Genomic DNA, 18,120 nt, shown 5'->3' on the forward strand with positions numbered 1-18,120 from the left:
TTAATGTTTTTATTGGTTTGTGTTTTGTAGTTGTTGGGGTTTTTTTTGAGGGGGGGTTTCTTATGTATAAATAAATATATAAACTTTTGATTACTGATGTGTCCAATGTCCTTTTCCCTCTACCATTTATTAATCACAGTTTAGTACCTCATGACATGTAAAGTATAGTACGTATTACAGTTCTGATATATAAGATTATTAATGGCACAGAATTGTTCTATTTGTTTTATTTTCATTTTACTCTTTATTCACACGTAAATACTGTATACATTAAATTTAAATAATGTTAGCAAGTTATGATGGTTGCATAATTGTTTTTTCCTTGGGATAACAGCGGGAACACTTTAAACATCAGCGCTCTCGCTACGCTACCACGGCCATGATGCTAGTAATTACAATAACATTACAATTACAATAATTTACCTGATCTGTTAAAATGGTAAACATGTTAATAAACCAACACAGGCCAGCCAAACAACGTGAATATGCACATGTTAACATGTTTAAGAATATTCCATATTGTTCATAAATGGTAAGACTATAACTAGCAAATGTACCAACTTAGCAATCAGGAAATGACTCCCCGGTTGCACTTCCTGTTGTGGCTGAGCGTGCATCTGACGTCAGTGGCTGAGCGTGCATGTGGCTGAGAGTGCACTGTCTGCAGCCAGACCCTTTTGAGTAGGTGAACGCACAGATTCCTGCATCTGGATTTTTCTGTGTGTAAGCACATTTCGACTTTTGTGCTTACATCATGTTATAGTGTGAATTCTACGCACGCCGTTATGCATGAGGCCCTTGGTCTTTTCCTATTCTGACACTGACTGTGTCTTAAAGAAAAAAACTCTTGTCTTGAAAAATGAAAAAGGCAGATGAACAAGGAGACAAAAGTATCAAAAGGGATTAGGCAAAAGAATAAAAGTGCAGGAAAAAAAATCAGAATAGTCAGTCAGAATCTTTTGATACTATAACTAAAAACAGAAGGAACTCAGCAAATGGTGAAAAAGGAAATAAACTCCACAGAGTCACTAATATTTGAAAAATCCAGAAACTTGGATACTATGAGTTCTCCATTGACATATCTTATGTTATGGCTGCGAAGGTGTCATAGGTCAAACAGCCATAGCAACTGTAAACAACATGGTGGCACCTCTTAAAAACTCCAATTGGCATGCCAGCAAATCTAATCATAAATAAAATTCTCCTTATAATAGCTGGGAGGAATTAGTGTAAATCAAAATATCCCAGAGAATCACAGCAATATGTTGTTACTATTATTGTTATGCGTCAATTGGCCAAGCCAAAAACAGGACACCATGGCTAAAGGTTCAACTCAGCTCTGTTGGGAATATTTATTTAATAGGAATTTGGAGACTTCCATTAAATTATTAAATTAATCACTGTCCTATAAGGATTGGAAATTCACAACAGATTTCAGTTCAGTCCCGGATTTTATTCTCCTTTCGTACTTCCTGAGGCAGAGCTTGTCTCTTCAAAGGCATTCAGCAAATTGAGGCTTTTCTTTCTACATCTCTATTCATAGTGCCATTCACATGGGCAAAATTGAAAGTGGTTCTTAAACTTTTATAGTATAACTAACAGGAATTTCTTAATATCATTGTGGTTGTAAGGGTTTCCTCCAGATACTCCATAAGCTCCCACAATACAATAATCTGCTACCAGGGCGTCCCTAAATTGTTTCCGTCCATATGTGCAATAAAGTCGTGTTTGACTGTGTTTCTTTTTTCAATACTACACAAACCAAAATTAAAATGTTTTGTGGTACCATGCTGGCAAGTACATTGCAGTCCCATTAACATCTATGTGTAAAATTGAGAAAACAAGTTCAGTATTGCGTTTTAATAAGCAGTACCAGCTGCTTCACCAAATCTATTACCCAAAGTGTAATGAAAGGTACAGACTGCTAATCCTGGTCAGCATTGGCAGTTGATTCTAGTGGCATTAAGCCTATGTTTATTTTTGCTCATACGAGCCTTAAAGGCGTGTTTTTTCTTTTTTTGCATTAAGAAAGCAAGCTTGATTTATTGAAGAGCACTGAAAAAGACACTGAAGTGTGTGTTGGATGTCCACTGAACCACAGCTGTAGCAGATATAGTCAGGGTAGGGTTAAGGGCCCCTAGACATTGATATCAATTAAACATTACATTTTTCTGAATCTACTCTTTCAATTGCACTGTTGTCAAGAGCTGAAGACCATCCCTGCAATGCTGGATACAAGGCAAGAACCAGTCACAGAAGAGATGCCCGTATATTATAACATATTGGCCAAACACATTCACACTCACTAACACCTTGGCTAGTACAGAGATCCCAGTCAACATAACAATATACATCTTTGGGGTATAGTAAAAAAAATCAAACATCAAGAGAATCTAATGGAGATATCATGGCCTCACCAAACTCCACGTACACATAGGCCTTCACATCAGTCACTGCGAATACCTCTCAGTCAAGTTTTGAGGCCCTCTTGTTAACAATGCATTGAAGACCTTTTTCTTCAACTTGACATGTTCTCTTTCCACTGTTTTCCACATATGGAGTCCAAGGGTTACCATCCTGATAGGTACTAACAACCTTCTTACTCAACTGTCTCCACTACTGAAATCAGGAACAGGACACCATTTAAATTCTGTATCTGTAACCTCGCCTGATATAAAGAAAAAGCTCTTCTGGAGATGAGAGTTGAATTGTTTCTGAACAAAAACAGTAGACAGTCATACTCACTATCACTATACATTTTGATATTTCAGGTTTGTCCTGGGACAGTATCATCATACAATTTTCCCATAGTAGCCTCAGGTCATGTGATGCAACTACAAAGTCAATTACTGAACTTTGGCTCAAGTTACTCTGATATCAGATGTACTTAGGGCCATCCTTTTTTGCTATGGTAAATCTATGATTAGCACAGCCATCCAATAACAATGCAGGTCTCAGGTTCAAGCTGTAGCCATACTACTATGTTTTAATTTAAAAACAGCATTTTATATGAAAACCTACACTAGAGTTTTTGTGTTGTTTATTGGAGTATTTTTGCCTGCACTTTAAATGCCCTAAAACACATGTGATTTAGACAATTGCCTACACAGGGCATGTGGGCACTGGCGGAAAAACTCCTTAAAGGAACTGTGTAATGAAAAACTCAGAGCCCCATGAACCCATGAGCCCCTCAGATTCTGTTGTGCTATGTGTGATTTCAAAAGTATCAGCGCGTGTAGGAGTGTACTCACAGCATAGAAAAAGAAGGAAATTCTTTAATGAGCCACAGCAAATGCTCCTGAGTCACATTAATGTGCTCATCACAGGTGAAAGTAACAGTCTTCAGAACTGGCAAAGGTAGTCTTGTCATTAAATAAAAATACCACAAGTATTAAAGCAACAGTTAAAAAAGTAAGTGACTAGTTCTATATCCAGGAGTGATGATAAGAAGTCCAGAACACTCAGAGTGCATATTGTACCAAACAGTATTTAAAAAACTAATTTTACAGAGGAAATAAATAAATAAATGAGTGTGTGTATATGTATATATTGTCACACACGTGCGCATGGGAGGCAGCTAAAGGGCCTGAATGAGAGTAATTCCATACAAGACCAGGGGGTGGCGGAGTATACTGACTCTTTACCTCACTTCTCTGTAGATCAGGGGCCTCATGCATAACGGCGTGCGTAGAATTCGCACTATAACATGACATAAGCACAAAAGCCGAAATGTGCTTAAACACAGAAAAATCCAGATGCAGGAATCTGTGCGTACTCCAACTTACACGTTCTTCCGCTACATAAATCCTGGTCAACATAACGGAGAAACTCAAAGCTCAAGTTCACAAAGTCACACAGTGCCCGAAATAAAAAAGAAGTCACATATCAAAGTCACCATGAAAAGGCGAGTTGTAGCACACCGTCTGAGTGTCATATTAAAGCTTATTAGGGTACAGACAAAAAAATAGGCACACAGTGGGAAAAAAGCACGAAATGTTAACTTTAATCTCGAAATTTCCACTTTAATCATGTAGTTTATTTTGTCATTAAAGTAGAACATCATAAACTTCATCTTAAAATTGTTTAATTTACTAGTTTCTCAAATCCCATCGTAACTAAAGTAGCAAGTTAAATGCTTTGTTTTGTATTTGATCTTCTATGTGCTCTATGTGTGTGAATGACTATGTGCTTCCGTTCTTTCTCTTTCTCCGACAGGACACAGAACGACCATGTGCGACCTTTGATGAAATAATTTATTGTAGCAGTACTGTCTCTTTCAAACGTACTTACCTCCAATTCCTGTCCTTCCTTTTCTTTCTTCAAATACCCAATCACCACACAATCAGCTCTGTAATAGATGTTAAGCCATCTGTAAGCTTACAATGATGATTCTTCAAAACATTTAAGGAACATTGAAATATCTTCATAGTATGTGTTTAATTATTTTATCCGTCTATCCTTCCAGAGTCAAGCCAGTCTCAGCAAATATACAGCACGAGGCAGGAGCAAACGATGAACTTGAAGTTAAAGTTTTATCTGTATAATATAATCAACATATTTTGCTGCATTTTATCTTAAAAATGATACTGTCATCATATGTAAATACACGCTTTATAAAGTGGTGCAGGTTGTACAATGTTATAACTGTAGTGCAAGTTTACAGTGTGGTAATTGTACTTATAAGTACAAACAGTTCTACAAGGAGCACTTGATGGACTGATTAAGTGCGTTTATAGTTTTTGGGATGAAACTGTTTCTGAAACGCGAGGTCCGTACAGGAAAGGCTTTGAAACGTTTTGCTGTGGCTGAACGGCAGCGTGTGCTTGATGCTGTATACTTATTATTCTCTTCCCGATCAGCTGCTGCTGTGATTTCCCACTCAGATACAGTGATAAAAAATACTCTGAGTGGTGCAGTGAGAGTAATAAGGAAAAAGATGATCTGCTATGGCAACCCTTAACGGGAGCAGCTGAAAGAAGAAAAGAAGGTGCAGTGAGAGTAACAACGCTAAAGCAGCTATGGTATTTGGAATACTATGGCTATTCCATGGACCATTATATTGTTACAGGTTAATTACAATCAGATGCATTACACTAATAAACAATATGCGATTAGTTTCAGTGTATTTATAAAGTTGCGTCAAGAATGTGGATCTAAGAAAGAAAGATAAACCATACAGGAACAGTAGCACTGCTTTTACACTGGGTGCTGCCAGTCTGCAAAACTGAACGGAGAATTTGTGTACGACAGGGTATGAGGTACCATGGAAATGTGCGTGGCTTTACGCCAAGTGTAGGTTTTATACAACGCGATTTGAACGTGGAAACGTTCTTACGCAACATTTCTATCTGTACGCAACATTTATACATGAGGCCCCAGTTACGGGAAATTCCACCTGGCCTTGATGATGCCACTTCTGGTCCCGGCCTTGTTGACATCACTTCCGGTTCCGGCCCCCATTGATGACATCACTTCCTCTGCTTGCCTTTAAAACCGCCATCTTGACCATCTCAAATCAGCTCTGTTGTGGATTCTAACCTGTAATACATTTATTCGGCCAACTTTGTAGTCAGAAAACCAATATACGGGTGGCTGCGCCAATCCTTTTTGTGTCTCTTTGTCTCTTATATATATATATATTTTATTTTACGGAATTGTGCTTTCATTTCTCTGATCTGTATTTCTTGTCAGCTCCGTTGCTTTCTATACCTTCTTTAGAGCACCTTATTATGTTTCATGTATAAAGAACTTACATACTGAATTGATCATGTTTAGGTAATAAACATTCATAAGAGGCTGTCAAGTCTTCTGTGACTGCTATTTTGGAATATGGTTTTCTTCTGTGAATTAGAAAATGAGACATTGTAATGAACAGGATTCAGTCAAAACAGGGCCACATAATAAGCACAAACAAATCAGAGTCTGATTAGAGTATTTGTTTTAAAAACCTGTCCACACTGAAACTCTGAGCTGGTGTTTTCAGAAGTATACTGTTATGGAGAGCATTTTAAGAAGTTCTCATTTTTCGGGCTAGTGTGGAGGAAAGACAGAAACAGAGTTTAATGTCTGTTTTTTTAATCAAAAATGTAATAGTGTGGACAGGGCCTCAGATTAGGCAATCAGTTTCTCCTGATGGTATCTCCATCTTTCCACACATTAGTATTGTAGTGTCGCAATATGAATAAAGAGTCAGTAGATAGTACCCCATTGATCACCAAATCCAATGTCTCTAAAATGACCTAATACTCCAAACAATTCTTTTTTGCATATAGGCAAGGAACAGTCAAATTTGTATTCTTTCAAAGTTGCATAGACATGACCTACATCTCCACTTGAACCACCCAAGTGTATGATAATTAGCCAAGGGGCTTGTGGTTACCCCCATGCCCACTTACAGCCACTCCCATTGTGCAACACCAGAGTTCTTGATAGAGATGTCTGGTCCCAGAGCCAATTCTGCACATTAAAGTGAGTCTGACTTTATCTAACCAGTATATTTCAATATTCTGTGGTGCAAAGCATATCATTATTTCTCAGTCCTTCACTTTATTCTTTTATGTGATGGACTTACAACAGCAAATATTAGCAGGTCATTGGATTAACTATCGGATCCCTTTCAACATGACTTCTTGGGAAGAAAGAAGTATTTAAAGAAGTGTTAATAGTTCCATTAATAGCAATTACTGATTACTTAGGAAAAAGCTGCTGTGCCCCTCCATGATCAGAACTTCATATTCAGTGTATTATTGTAACTATCAAGGCACTGTGCTGCTTTAAACATTGTACACCAGATATTTTAACCTGAATTTGTTTAATTTGATACATACATTTTTTTTTCTTCATTGTTAATTTATTTCAGGCAAGTATCACAAAATAAACAATGCCAAAAGAGGGTAATGAACTCTAAAATTTCTTCATTGCTGTCCTCCATAATCTTGTTATTGAATAATGAAAAGATATTTTACAGGCCTTTCAAAGTAAACATCTTCATCCGGTTTGACATATTATCAAGTTCTAAATCCTTGAAAATTGCAATGCACTCCCAGTCGAGAGCAGCTGTTCACAACTGTGCAAGGATCTTCAGAAGTTATTTTACAGGCTGCTTTGTAGCACCACTATAAATCAAAATTAATGGCTTGCCGATTTAATGGCTGTGAAAGCTAGCACTGTGGGAAGTTGGGTTAACTGCTGTCAGTCGCAAGACTCATCCGAGATATTTGTTACCAGTAGATGTGCAATTAAAGGCTTAGGGAATGAGTCTGAGATTTTATTTGAAATTTTAAGAAGTAAAATGCCATCTGCTTAACAGGTTCAGTGGAGAACAGCCTGAATTAAATCAAATGAGCTTTTCGAGCGAAACAGGGCAAGGAAAGGATTCATTGGAGCTAAAAGCTTTAACAAGAAATGACTTTTAAAAATGATAACTTCTTAAAAGGCACAAGTGGGATGAATAAAAATATCAAATGATGCTGCATGCACTAGTAAATTAATGAGGGTAATTGGTAGGTAAGTAGCAATGTGGGCATAGTCTGTGCCAGACTGCTGAGGTAACAGCTTATATTACTCACATTGGAGCAGGGATGCGTTTTGAATATCTTTTAATCCCAAACGGGAAAAAATCATGCAATAAGCCTTTTAGATGTCTTAATTTTTGTTTAATTGTGACATGAAGAGTTGAAATACTGCTTTAAGACAGCGCTTCTTAATAAAAGATATTACAAAAAAATAAAAAGTGATTACTAGATTTCTGTGAAACAGTGGCAGTTATGTAGGTTCTTTAATTCTCACTTGAACTGTAATTTATATTAAGGAATTAAGTTGAACTCACCATTTTTAAATATTTTGTCTTGCCTGAGTAAATGGTATATAATGGTGAATCAGCATACTATATATATATATAAATATATATATATATATATATATATATATATATATATATATATATATATATATATATATATATATATATATATATATATATACACAGTGGGTACGGAAAGTATTCAGACCCCCTTCCATTTTTCACTCTTTGTTATATTGTAGCCATTTGCTAAAATCATTTAAATTAATTGTTTTCCTCATTAATGTACACACAGCACCCCATATTGACAGACAAAAAAAAGAATTTTTTAAATTGTTCCAGATTTATTAAAAAAGAAAAACTGCAATATCACATGGTCCTAAGTATTCAGACCCTTTGCTCAGTATTTGTAGAAGCACCCTTTTGACCTAATACAGCCATGAGTCTTCTTGGGAAAGATGCAACACATTTTTCACACCTGGATTTGGGGATCCTCTGCCATTCCTCCTTGCAGATCCTCTCCAGTTCTGTCAGGTTGGATGGTAAATGTTGGTGGACAGCCATTTTTAGGTCTCTCCAGAGATGCTCAATTGGGTTTAAGTCAGGGCTCTGGCTGGGCCATTCAAGAACAGTCACAGAGTTGTTGTGAAGCCACTCCTTCGTTATTTTAGCTGTGTGCTTAGGGTCATTGTCTTGTTGGAAGGTAAACCTTCTGCCCAGTCTGAGGTCCTTAGCGCTCTGGAGAAGGTTTTTGTCCAGGATATCCCTGTACTGGGCCGCATTCATCTTTCCCTCGATTGCAACCAGTCCTCCTGTCCCTGCAGCTGAAAAACACCCCCACAGCATGATGCTGCCACCTCCATGCTTCACTGTGGGGACTGTATTGGACAAGTGATGAGCAGTGCCTGGTTGTCTCCACACATACCGCTTAGAATTAAGGCCAAAAAGTTCTATCTTGGTCTCATCAGACCAGAGAATCTTATTTCTCACCATCTCAGTGTCCTTCAGGTGTCTTTTAGCAAACTCCATGCGGGCTGTCATGTGTCTTGCCTCTCCTCAGTGTGTGGAGACAACCAGGCACTGCTCATCACTTGTCCAATACTCAATACTCATTACTCATGTAGGTGACATCACAGGGGCCGGAGCCGGCGCCGGCAAGGTCTCCTTCCATTGGCTCGGTCCCGGAAGTGACGTCAAGAGGACCAGGTGGAATCTCCCGTGAATGGTCTGCAGGCAAGGGAGAAAAAGAGTCAGTGCACTCTGCCACATCCTGGTATGTCTCGGAACTGTCCTTACTCAAGCCCTTTAGCTGTCTCCCATGTGCATGTGTGTGACAAGGCCCCCTCAGCCCAGACCAATCGGGTTGGGCGACCCTGACCGAGAGGTTGTGAACCCAAGAGAGGGCATCAGCATTGGCGTGAAAAGTGCCCCGACGATGAACAAGCGAAAACTTGTACGGCTGGAGGTCAAGAAACCACCTGGTGACCCGTGGAATTGACTCCTTGGGCAGGGCCATCCAATGTAAAGGAGCATGGTCCGTGACAAGGGTGTATTCCCAGCCCAGCAGGTAGTACCTCAGCTGAGTAATCACCCATTTAACCGCCAAAGCCTCTCTCTCCACCTCCGCATACCTGGTCTCCTGGTCCAACAGTTTCCGGCTCAGGAACATAATGGGGTGATCCGCACCATTGACGTTTTGGCTCAGCACTGCCCCCAGGCCTGTGTGCAAAGCATCCGTCTGGAGGATGAAAGGTAAGGAAAAGTTAGGAGCTTTCAAAATAGGTGCGGACGTAACGGCCTGCTTCAAGTCACTAAATGAAGGGCCTGTCATCTCTGTCCATACCACAATGTTTGGGGCCCTCTTTTTTGTCAAATCAGTCAAGGGCGCCGCTGTCTCTGAGAACCAGGGCACAAACCGGCAGTAGTATCCCGCTAACCCGAGAAAGGCTTGGACCTGCCGCTTGGTTCGCGGACGGGGCCATTTCAAAATGGCATCTACTTTGGATCACTGTGGTTTCACGGTACCCCGACCCACCAGGTAGCCTAAATACTTGGCTTCGCTCAATCCGAAGAAACATTTCTTGGGATTGATCCGAAGCCCAGCCTCACCAAGTGTCCGCAATACCGCTTTTACGTGCTGTAGGTGTTCCTTCCATGTGCTGGAATAGATGACCACGTCATCCAGGTAGGCAGCACTGTACGAGTTATGAGGCCTGAGCACTTTGTCCACCAGACGCTGGAAGGTAACTGGAGCCCCGTGTAATCCAAATGGAAAGACACGATACTGCCAGCGTCCGCTAGGGGTGCTAAACGCGGTTTTAACCTTCGCGGAGTCCGTTAAAGGAACCTGTCAGTACCCCTTTGTCCAGTATGGTCAAATACTGAGCCTGTCCAAGCCTCTCGAGAAAGCCAATACGGGCATTCTTGAACTATAACCCCGGGTTCTGTCACAATGTCGCGCTCAACCAGAGAGGTTCGTCCGGGGCTTTCACTCACTACCTCCAGGACAGACAGGATAACTGCTTCGAGCTCCTGTCATTGTCTGGGACTTAAATCTGCACCAACATTAAGGCTAGCTGTGTGAGCAAAGAGTGAGCGGAACTGACCGGAGGAGGGATTGGGTTTCACATGATAAACCCGCTCCCTCGGCCGACGATTGGGTTGACTCACCAAATAGTTGATGAGTGCTTTCCTCTCCTTAAATTCGTAGGGACCTTGCCAATAGGCAAGTAACATAGAGTGGGAGGTAGGTACTAGGACCATGACCCGATCTCCCGTGCAGAACTCTCAGAGAGACATGCCGCGGTGGTAATAATGGACCTGTTCTGCTTGAGCCTCTTCCATGTGCTTTTTATAGAGGGGCCGAATCTTACCAAATCTATTGCGTAACTGCACGATATATTCTAATATATCTGTAGAGGGAAGAGCCTCTTCTTCCCATCCTTCTTTTAAGATGTCTAATATGCCCCAGGGTTGTCACCCATACAGTAATTCAAAAGGGGAGAACCCCGTGGAGGTTTGAGGGACTTCCCAATAAGCAAAAAGTACGAGGGGGAGGAGCTGATCCCAGTTCCTTCCATCCTCGCTGACCACCTTACACAGCATTTGTTTGAGAGTTTGATTGAACCTCTCCACCAAACCGTCGGTTTAAGGGTTATATACCGCAGTCTTTAAATTCTTTATTTTCAGTAACTTGGCAGTCTCCTTGAACGTCTCCAAGGTAAACGGCACCCCCTGGTCTGTCAAGACTTCTTTGGGGATGCCCACATTCGAAAAGACCCCTAGTAATTCCCGTGCGATGGCTTTGGAAGTGGCTGAGCGCAATGGAACAGCTTCGGGGTATTTGGTAGCATAATCCACAAGGACTAAAATGTACTTGTGTCCTCGGGCTGAGGGCTCTAGGCGTCCAACTAAATCGACCCCAATTCTGTGGAAGGGAACATCAATCAGGGGAATAGGAATGAGAGGAGCAAGGTCCCTCCTAGGAATTTGTCGCAATTGACACTCCAGGCAAGAAGTGCAAAAGCGCCGAACCTCCTCATTGATTCCCAGCCAGTAGAAATGGTGCTTGATCCACTCCAGGGTTTTTTCGGTGCCCAAATGGCCACCTAGGTGGAAGGTCCGTGGGATTAGCAGTAGCCGTCTTTCCTGCTCATCATGCACTGCTACCCGATAGAGAAGGTCATTTTCCAACACAAAGTGAGGACCCTGTGGCATCAGCTGGTTAGTGCATTGGCCGTTGACTAGGACCACTGCATACAGTATTTTACAAACTTCAGGGAATCATCATTCCACTGCTCCCTTTAAAATGAAGCCGGTGTCTCTCTAAATTGAAACCGCAAGAGGGAGAGAGGGTCGGCATTGACCTCAAGGGGCATGGTTGCCTCCCGTTCCAACGCAGCGCTGGTGGATGACGTGTCGGCACGTCTCTCTGACGTCTCGCTGATTACACGCCTTGGAGGCAGCTTGAGACGGCTCATCCCTGTCCATAACTAGGCCCAAGTTAACCACAGGAGTGGTATGTGTCTCACCATTTTTAATATTAGACCAGTCCCGCCCTAGTATCACCGGGTGTAGGGGATTCAGATGGACAGCCACGGTTAGTTTTTGTACTGATCTCCAGTAACTGATGACACAAGCGGCAGAGCTGAACCAACGGATGTCTCCATGGACGCAGGATATACTGGTCTTAACCTTTAACCACTGTCGCGGCAGCACAAACTGGCGGGCAACAATGGTAATGTTGCTACCGGAATCAAATAAGGCTGTGGTCTTGTGTCCATTGATGATCACCACGCCAGTATGTGGGACTGCCAACGGATTAGCCAGATCACATCAACCTCTCCTCGCTCTAAATCTGCATTCCTCCTTGCCTCCAAGCAGTTTGCGCGCCCGCAGCTCCGGGGACGCCGATACAAGCTCCGGGTTGTACGGGGCGTTGTGTTGGGGGTTTGGAGGGGTATGTGGGTGGGCTGGGGGTTTAATGTTAGGTCTTCAGACGTACTCCCGCTGAGTTCAACAGAGGGATGGTTCTGCTCCCCCAGAGTGTGACACCGCCCTTTGTGTCTCCAGAAGTTCTATGAGCTCTGCCATGTTCTTAAACTGCTTGCCCCAGACTGGCTGGGTGAAGTCATGGGGAAGCGCTTTCAGGAGCAGATAGCAAGCTACCTGCTCCATTATGAGGTAGGGCTTGTTCTCAAATGGCCGTAGCCACTGCCCTACCATTGCCCAGAAGGACCAGGCTTGTTTGAGGGTTGGCCGCTCTGGGTCCAACCTGCTGTTTTTTATTTTACTCACCTGCCAGTCTGGGGCACCCCTATGTGGTAAATAGGGCTCTGGTTTCATAGGGAGGCAGGCACTTTCCTCTGAGAGAGCATAATGAGCCCCTTTTGCCTCCTGCCTCAAGAGCAGCCCAACTCTGTGGGCCCCACCCGCACACTCTCTGGCCTCTCTAGGTGGCCTAGTTATGCGTGCCGGGAGCGGAACCGCGGAACACCCTCTCCGCCTGAACACTCGGCCCCGGTACACTCCCACTTGGGTGCATTGCAGGTCCTATCCACCTTCTCTTCTGGGACTTCTCCATCCTGCCAACTACGCCAATGACACAAACTCAAGACAGAGTCATATAAAGATTTGGGGCAGCCACCCGTGTAATCTGGTTTCCTGCCTGCAAAAGCAATTTTCAATAAATACAGCACTGATGTGCACAAAACCGAGTCCAAAACAGAACTGAGGAATTAGGGAAAAGATGGAGGCTTTTAAAGGGGAAGACAGGAAGTGAAGTCAAAGAGGTCGGGCTAATGCAGGTCTTCTGTCATTGGTGCGAGCCCAGACGTGACATCACAGGGGCCGGAGCCGGCAAGGTTTCCTTCCATTGGCTCGGTCCCGGAAGTGATGTCAAGAAGACCAGGTGGAATCTCCCGTGAATGGTCTGCAGGCAAGGGAGAAAAAGAATCAGTGCACTCTGCCACATCCCGGTATGTCTCGGAACTGTCCTTACTCAAGCCCCTTAGCTGTCTCCTATGCACAAGTGTGAGACAATATATATATATATATATATATATATATATATATATATATATATATATATATATATATATATATATATATAAATGAGTTTAGTAATGGTGATGGACAGGTTGACAGATGAGATTAGACAGGAGTCCCCGTGGACTATGATGTTTGCTGATGACATTGTGATCTGTAGAGATAGTAGGGAGCAGGTTTAGGAGACCCTGCAGAGGTAGAGATATCCTCTAGAGAGGAAAGGAATGAATGTCAGTAGGAACAAGACAGAATACATGTGTGTAAATGAGAGGGAGGTCAGTGGAATAGTGAGGATGCAAGGAGTAGAGTTGGCGAAGGTGGATGAGTTTAAATACTTGGGATCAACAGTACAGAGTAATGGGGATTGTGAAAGAGAGGTGAAAAAGAGAGTGCAGGCAGGGTGGATTGGGTGGAGAAGAGTGTCAGGAGTGATCTGTGACAGACAGGTATGTGCAAGAGTGAAAGGGAAGGTCTACAGAATGGTAGTGAGACCAGCTATTTTATATGGTTTGGAGATGGTGGAACTGACCAGAAAGCAGGAAACAGAGTTGGAGGTGGCAGAGTTAAAGATGTTAAGATTTGTGTTGGGTGTGATGTGGATGGACAGGATTAAAAAAATGAGTACATTAGAGGATCAGTTCAAGTTGGACGGTTGAGAGACAAAATCAGAGAGGTAAGATTGCGTTGGTTTGGACATGTGCAGAGGAGAGATACTGGATATATTGGGAAAAGGATGTTAATGATAAAGCTGCCAGGGAAGAGGAAAAGAGGAAGGCCTAAGCGAAGGTTTATGGATGTGCTGAGAGAGGACATGCAGATGGTGGGTGTAACAAAACAAGATGCAGAGGACAGAATGATATGGAAGAAGATGATCTGCTGTGTCAACCCCTAACAGGAGCAGATGTTTAGTAATAGTATGATGTATATAGTGTTCTAACCACACCTTCCTGTTTGTGTCAAATATGCCTCAGCATTAATCCTTGCAAATCTTTTGTCCAAACAGTATTATTAACAAGGCTAAGTTAGTCTGTGGCAGTGGTTCTCAAACCGGTGACTCCATATGGCTGCAGGGTTTTGTTCCAATCAGTTTCACAATCAGTGAGTCGTTTTACCTCTGATTAATCTCCTTTATTTAGCTGATATTTTTCTCTTCTCTTTTGCATTCAGAAAGAACAGCGGTGTGAGTTTTACATTTATTACACATTCAGAAATATGTGATTCTTTTGTTACAGCTTTAAATCCATAACTCTCTTTTGTTTTTACCTGTTATCATGGGTTTTTCCTTTGTAGTTTGCTACCTAAATTGTATTCTAATAATGACAACTAACAAAAAGCAGATCAAAGATGCAGGCAAATGACACTAAATGCTGAAAGGCTACAGCAACTACTTCAGCAATAGATCAAATAACATGCTCATTAGTAAATAATGGATTAAATATACAAAATGAAAATCCAGATGAAGTTGATGAAAGCCTTAAAAACTAAAATAAAAAGCATTCAATTATCATCATGTAACATACATAATTGCCCAAAACAAAGAAACTGGGAAATAAGAGCTTGCTTAATTAACTTAGGATTCCCATAATAACTGATAATATTGAGCCATTAAAACTGTAGTCATTCACCAGTATTGTTCAATATGTGCGTAAAGCTACCCCGAACAACATTAAACTGATCATCTGAACAATCATTTAGGATAAACCTGTGAGATAATGGGAATGAACCAAGGGTAAGTTTCAGAATTTTGAAAAAGAGAAATTTAGGTATGAATAATTTTTTTCTTTTATTGTTCTTTAATGTTCCTGGGACAAAGAGAAGAAAATAAAAGCAATGGGAATGCAATGTGTGATTCTTGTATCTATTTTGTGACACATGGGCTCATAGCTTTTAATCTCTGAGGACCTTCATGCTAAAATGTGCTCTGCAAAGGCTAGTCACAAAACATGGAGAGAGTCACATGGTTGGCCTGTATGTTCTAAAGTACCAGATAAGGATGGTTTTTGTAATCACAATATTTAAATTCCATCCTTTTTGATTGATCATCTTTAAAACCTTGTAAAAAACTGGTTTTCCATGCTGATTACATGTGTTTTAAAAACACATATAGTACAATCAAAGAATGGAATTCTGTCATACCAATGTGTATTCTCATACCCAATAGTAATGGTGGAGATCAAAGTAAAACACAATCAGACCCAGCAGTCCATAAGATTCAAGGTGTGGGGAGCAGGTCTGTCCACCAAACCCAGCAGTTACAATGTTACCATGCAATCTATTAATACAGTGAATGCCATTAAAACTATAATGTACAGTTCTTTGGTGGTTGTTCAAAGACATGTTAGGTGGTTTGCTCAAGGCCACAGTAAGGGTTCAGGAGCTTAACACTGTCAGAACCTCATCCACTTTGCTATCTGTTTTAGTCAGATGAACGTCAAGTCTTTTGTTGCTTGACATGTACTCTGAGACATTGCGAGCAGGAAAGGTAGGACCTCCATTTATATGGGTATTCATTGTAATGACAAATCCGTGTGAACCCCCCGAAGCAAAGCATTGTTGCACTACAATGACACAGTCAGAAACTCCCATTACGGGAGAGTGTTTACAATGAATGTTACTTTCTTAGCAATGTTAAGTGTAATCAAATCATATTAAATATAATCAAAGCAAAAAGTAGGAAAAAACAGGAGGAAAAGAAGCAGTAGAGAATCTGTAATAGTGATTTCATTATACATGCCCGGGTTAACGTACTTAATTGAATGGGCTGGGACTAAATTGTAGACGGAAAGGCTCAGGAGCATCTTACATACTCTGAACAAGTGGACTGAGTGTTTTAAAGCAGCAGAAGAAAATAGCTAACTTATCTGGAGCTAGAAAGTAATTGAGTCCATCAACGAAACCAAAATTACAGTTGAAATAACAGCCAACATCCGATTAGGCAAAGAAACCAGCAGGCTGAAGTGATTGCCTGAACATGAGTGTCTTGCAGCAAACCAGCTAAACCAGTGGTCTCAAATTCCAGTCCTGGAGGGCCGCAGTGGCTTGGTGACCAGTTTTTCATACTAATTAACTCCTTTTTTTATTTGAATTGATTTGTTTGTTTAAGATTTGTTCCCCTGGTCATTCTACTGATCGTTCCTCTGAATTGCCTCATTTCTTTCCTTAAATAGAACCCAAACAGAAATGAAATGTGACAAGAGTGAGCCAACAGAAGACCAACTAAGGGCCTTCAACTCCAACCAGTTGCTTAATTAGGCACAGAGTCTTGTCATTAATTAAACCCATTCTTTAATTCCATGGCTTGTTGCTGCTCTCATCATGCAATAGCATACATTTCCAAAATTGTTGATTTTCTCTTTTCTAAGAGCGCTGTTAACATGCTTTGGGGACCTGAGCAGATCAACATTTCTGAGACCTTCACCTTTCTTTATTTTCAGATATTGTGTGATGGACACAGTTTGCTGGTCATGTTTTGGCATGTTTTGTACCTTATTATTGTTTGGCTGCTAATTAAGGAAAAAGAAACAATTAAGGGGTTGGAGTCTTCAAGAGCAAATCATTTAAAATTAATTCAAATGAAGTTAATCAGCAGCGAAAACAGGTCATTAATTAAGAAACGGGTTGGAATGAAAACCTGCAGCCACTGCGGTCCTTAAGACCGGAGTTTGAGACCACTAATTTAAACTATGATGGCACAGAAGCAACTGAAAACACCTAGTCAATGATACATTCAGCACTAAATGCAAGTTCTATTTCTCCTCTGCCTGTGAAGGATATGTGTAGCATATACTGGGTAAGTTTTCCAGCTTGCAGCACAAACTGCTTCAGCTGCCAAAAATGTGGAGTTATCTTAGAGCTAGTCGGGGGGAAAAAACATGCTTTGGAGGATCATATTTGGAACCTGAGAGTGATTAGGCAAACTGATCATTGGATTGACTCTGTTTGTTTAGGCAATTCAGCCAGGATGCAGGATATACTGTAGTGGCTGTGTTTACTGTAGCAAAAACCTGCAAACAGTGATTTTTGAAAGTTACATTAATAGCTTTACAATCCATTTTTGTTTTCTTTTTAGTTTCTTTAACTCTTTATTTTTTATTATTACAATGTAAAATTTGTATTTATTTTTATTAAGAGTGCATTATTTTCATTTTGTGTTTAATTTTCTTTTTTAGTGTTTTGATTTGTAATTTGTACTTTATTCTATTATTACTCTTTTTCTATTTTCTATATAAATGTATGTATTGTGTTGTTTTATTTATATAACCTGTTTTTAACAAAATTAAAATAAAGTATTTGTGACAACAAAAAATATATTCCTCACTACACTGGTTATCTGGATGCAAACTACATATAAATTCATAGAGCCCAGCAATGCTATATGAGTGACAGGAGAGTATCCATTGGCAGGAAAGATGCATCAGTGCCGAGGACTGAGACTGCTATGTTCTACAGAGAATCTAGATAGACCATAGCCAGCCATAGCAGATAGAAAGCTTCCCAACAAACTTGGATCTCTGAAGGTAACGGACAGCCAGGAGTGTCTCCATACAATGTTAAAATAAAAATAATTAGAGATAACCTGCGCAAGTGGGGAAACATTGTAGATAAATCTGTTATTAACATAAAAATTTTGTCAAAACTGGCTAGCAGGCATTGGAATAGCTTGTGCAAAGACAGTGAAGAGCTGTTGTTCAAATCATTGAGACAGACCCACACCGCACAGCTTCCTTTCAGAGGTTTCTGAATGTCTTAATAAAGAGATGGTTTTAGTTGAA

The sequence above is a fragment of the Polypterus senegalus genome, chromosome 1, assembly GCF_016835505.1.
Source record: "Polypterus senegalus isolate Bchr_013 chromosome 1, ASM1683550v1, whole genome shotgun sequence".
In the NCBI taxonomy this organism is placed as follows: Eukaryota; Metazoa; Chordata; class Cladistia; order Polypteriformes; family Polypteridae; genus Polypterus; species Polypterus senegalus.